This window comes from Coffea arabica, chromosome 9e (genome assembly GCF_036785885.1).
Source record: "Coffea arabica cultivar ET-39 chromosome 9e, Coffea Arabica ET-39 HiFi, whole genome shotgun sequence".
Lineage (NCBI taxonomy): Eukaryota > Viridiplantae > Streptophyta > Magnoliopsida > Gentianales > Rubiaceae > Coffea > Coffea arabica.
The window spans coordinates 39,301,795-39,306,446 of record NC_092327.1 but is presented as its reverse complement, the minus strand read 5'-3'; the positions used below and the strand labels follow the sequence as shown (position 1 = coordinate 39,306,446).

Genomic DNA, 4,652 nt, shown 5'->3' with positions numbered 1-4,652 from the left:
AATGACGGTACAAAACATTAACGCATAAAAGGTGTGGATTCAAAATAAAGAGGGTGTAATCAACCCGTCTTCCTTACTTGCAAATTTACGTAATCTTTTATTCCAGGTAGGGATTCCATTGTCATTTTTAATATCAATAGCAGCCATTCTACCTTTTTGGCTTTTGTGATGTAATCCAAAAAAGAATAAAGTAACTAATCTTTCATTATGAACCAAGCACTAATTTTACAACATAGCTGTGGTGAAAACCTTGGATTGAGGATTATTTGCCAAAATTTATTTGCTTACATCATCATTACAATTTCCAACACACCTTATTACATTCCCAATTACCTTTTTATCTCACATACATCACATCACAAAAAGTGTTATAGTAAAAATATCTCAAATAATTTACAATCCAAACAGATGGCTTATTGTAATTTAATACTCATCTCTCGTGATGTGTTACGGGTTCGTTTGTAGGTATTCTTCATTAAAACTTACAATAAAGTTCTTTTGATTGTTTCCTTGGCGGAGAAGGTGATTACCATTAAGACCGCTCGAGTTTAAGTTGATGACAGCTCTTTGATTGATGGAAGTGATTCATATACTCTTTTATGTTTTGGAACTTACAATAAATTTTAGGGTTAAATGCAGAAAACACCCATGAACTTTCATGGAAGTTGCACAAAACACCACGAAATATGTTTATAGGCATTTTGCACCCTGAGAAAACAACCGTTCACACATTTCACGGTGAAACAAAACGCGTGGAAGCCACTTTCTGTCCGTTGAATTTGCTGACAGAATTGTCCTCTTTCGAGTGAATATAAATGAGAATCACCTACCATCACTTCTCATTTCCCCCCCTTGTATTTCCTCTTCTTCACAGATGCACAATTCTTTTTCAACTCACATGGAACACAGTCCAAATAGTTGCAGCTCAAGCAATGCCTATGAAGCAACAAACTTCAACTATTAAATAAAGTGATCTAATCCTTCAATATGGCTTATCTTTATCTCAAAAAACATTTCATCCAACCGTAGAACAATGATTTAACCATGGTGGAAATAATTGACTCAAAATACTTTACATAAAAGCAGAAGCTTCTAAATTAGCACAAGCAATACAAATGGTCTCTCAAGTCTCAAGCTCAACCAAGGGAAGTGCAGTCAAATAAAAGCTGTGTTCCAACAATGAACAAAAAGAAAAAAAAAAGTGAAAAGAAGACGCGGAAGAACAAAGCCACAAATTAAAAAACCAAAGCCAGCCCAATAAATTAGCTAACAACCAAATGAAAGACTAAAAAAAAAAAAATCACAGAGAAAAATGAACAAATTTCTGAGCTACTTGAAATACCAAAAAAATAAAAGCCTGAAACAATAAAGGAAAAAGCATAGCAAAACTCAACAATCAAAATCTCACATTCAGAAAGCAACAACGAAGAAAAAAATGTAAAATTAAAAACTCACCCATGAATGCTAGACGTCGGAACAAACCCAGTGGCAATTGTTAAACAACACAACTTGAACTCTACTACTGATTGAAAGCAGCGGCGAACAAAAGGGAAACAGTTGCAAGCTTCACCGTTTACCGCCAACCACTGCTCTCGATCATTAATTTATCACGGCGAGGAGAACATAAAACCAACTAGTAAAAAACAACAATGAACTGCCAGCAGAACGAGGGCATAAAACTACAAGTTTGGGCATCCAGATCCACACAAAAAGGGTAAAAAGTCGATTAAATAAAGAAAAAATTAGGGCTTTGCTTATTACCTGATTTGCTGAGATACTTTAAATATTCCACTTGTTTTAGATTCTTCAAACCGACTTTTGCCCACTTCTAGTTACCCTCTGCAGTTATTCGGCTTTGGTTCTTCCTCGATCGCAAGAAAAAGGCAAAAAATTTTGGCAAACTCAAGATTCTGCTTTGCCTTGTACTTTCCGCTCGACATAATAGGTTTGGAGTAGAAGAAGGGTGCTTTTGTCCGTTCAGTTATTATCTAAGGATAAAGTTGTCATTTGGGTCATAAAATAAATGATGTGTAAATATCCGTTACTTTTCAGTGGAGCTTGAGTGCAAAATGCTTATAAATATATTTAGGGGTGTATTGTGCAACTCATATGAGAGTTCAGGGGGTTTTCTGCATTTAACCCTAAATTTTACGAAACCTATTGTTTCCGAAGTTTAACTTAATTATGTCTTACGTTAAATGTTTTTGATATAATTAGCGAATGAAATCTCGATCACTTGTGACTTTTAACGAGACTAATTTCAACTATACAAATCGAGAATAATAATTTTGGACCGTACTAACTTCTTGAATTAAGTTGGTTTTTTGGACCACGTTAAGTAGGCAAAATACTATTTGTTTTTGACCATATCAACAGGATAATAGTTAGTTTTGGACGGTGTTAGCTTGAGTTAAAGTTAGCAATTAGATACCCATGATTGATAGGAAATTTTGTATCCCGAACTTATGTGACGACTATAGTAGTGATGAATGGGGTATACTTCTATTAGACTATGGCGATGCTTGGGGCTGCTAGACTTTGAGGGGCAATTAAGTAGTTTGATATTAATTAATGTGTTGATCCTACGACATTGTCTATACTCGTAAGTTATCGATAATGCTGCTTATAGCTTTTGTATCATTGGGTTTGTATTATTTATTTAACTTGCATATTGTGAGGGTCTTCACTCTTCTGTGGATTATGGTTAATGTTGACCTGAAAATTTATAAATTTACTTATGTGATGTTTGAAACTTTGTGCTGTTGTGGTTTATCCGCGAGACATGCCATCAATATGGACATGGTGATGTCACGTCTCGATAGGGAAAGGATTAAAACAAGAAGATTTGAGAATTGAATCAGGAATCCTTCTTTTTTACAAATCTGTTTGGATTGTGAATTATTAGAGATATTTTTACTGTAGCACTTTTTGTGATGTGATGTATGTGAGATAAAAAGGTAATTGAAAAGGTAAAAAGGTGTATTGGAAATTGTAATAATGATATAAGCAAATAAATTTGGAGAAATAAAACCCAATCCAAACAGTCCGTACTAAAATAGTAGTGTGTTTGGATTGTAAGTTATTTGAGATATTTTTAGGGATAATTTCAGAAACCTCCCCTGAGGTTTCTGACATTTACACTCACCTCCCCTGTGGTTTGAACAATTACACTAACCTCCCCTGAGGTCACTAATCCTTTACAAATTCAGTCCAAATGATTAAAATATTGTTTTAGAGAGTGAAATTAGAATTTTGTACCCGATTTACCCTTTGTGCTACATATCCAATGAATGACAAAGTATTACAAATTAATTAATAATTAATAAACTTTAAGGAGTGTAGTTTATAGGAAAAAACGCATTACTTATTTAAAGTACCAACTCTTTACGAGTATTTTACTTTCAAACATTTACTTTATTACAAATATTTATTCTTAAATACAGATTTGTATTACTCTCAAATATTTAATTTTTGTTAAATAAAAAACCTACCAGTTATTCTTCCGTAGAAATATTAATATAACACTTTTTCAATTTTAGTTATAAATATTTATGTATTTAGCATAAATTAAATGATTCAGGATTAAATACTCATAAAGAGCTAATACTTTACCCATGTAATGGATGAAAACCATAAAAAAATAATACTTTATGGGGGCATTTCTTTTTTAAAAAAATATTTAATTTATATTAAATAGATAACCTACTGATTTTCTTTTTGCGAGAATATTACCGTAACACTTTTTAATTTTTAATTACAAACGTTACTATATTTATCATAAATTAAATATTTGAAAATAAAATATCTGTAAAGAGCGGGTACTTTAAATAAGTTATGTGTATTTGCCTATAAACTATACTCTTTAAAGTAAAGAGTATAGTTTATTGATTTAAGTTAAGGAGTGTAGTTTATTAATTTAAATAAGGAGTGTAGTTGATAAAATAAACGGTCTCGGAATTAAAGTTTTCTTTCATTTTCACCCATCTTTTTTGAAAATGTTTCAAAGAACAATAATATTTATATGTTTCTTTTCCTTTTCCCTGGCGTCTTTAGAAGGTGCGAGATTCAGGCACAAATATTTTATTTAGACACAAGTACCATAACAACTACTATACCAATAGTTTACATAATACTACGTTGATCCAGTGTGGTCCCCCCCTCTCTCTCTCTCTCTGAAGTTTCGTCGAAGGCTTACCAAAGATTATTGATTGTGCGGACAGTTAAATAGACCCAACCACTTTTGTGTGCACGCTCGTACTTACACGTATAAACTAATCGTTTTACCAAAAGCATACCCATTTTTATCTCTTAAGAGGACTAATCCCGCCACCTACAAAAGATTCTCTACTAGCTAAATCAATAAACTATACTCCTTACTTTAAAGAGTATAGTTTATAGGCAAATACGCATAACCTATTTAAAGTAACGACTCTTTACAGATATTTTATTTTCAAATATTTAATTTTTGATAAATATAGTAACGTTTGTAATTAAAAATTAAAAAGTGTTACGGTAATATTCTCGCAAAAAGAAAATCAGTAGGTTATCTATTTAATATAAATTAAATATTTTTTTAAAAAAGAAATGCCCCCATAAAGTATTATTTTTTTATGGTTTTCATCCATTACATGGGTAAAGTATTAGCTCTTTAT

At 32.0% G+C, this 4,652-nt stretch overlaps 1 long non-coding RNA gene across 1 annotated transcript; it reads right to left on the bottom strand.

Moving 5' to 3' along the window:
• Positions 1–595: 595 nt before the first annotated feature.
• Positions 596–1,987, bottom strand: LOC140014786 (uncharacterized). Its single transcript, XR_011821464.1, has 2 exons — positions 1,456–1,987; positions 596–936 (listed from the first exon to the last, which is right to left on the bottom strand). It is a non-coding gene; the product is annotated as an uncharacterized lncRNA (long non-coding RNA).
• Between the last annotated feature and the right edge of the window lie 2,665 nt (positions 1,988–4,652).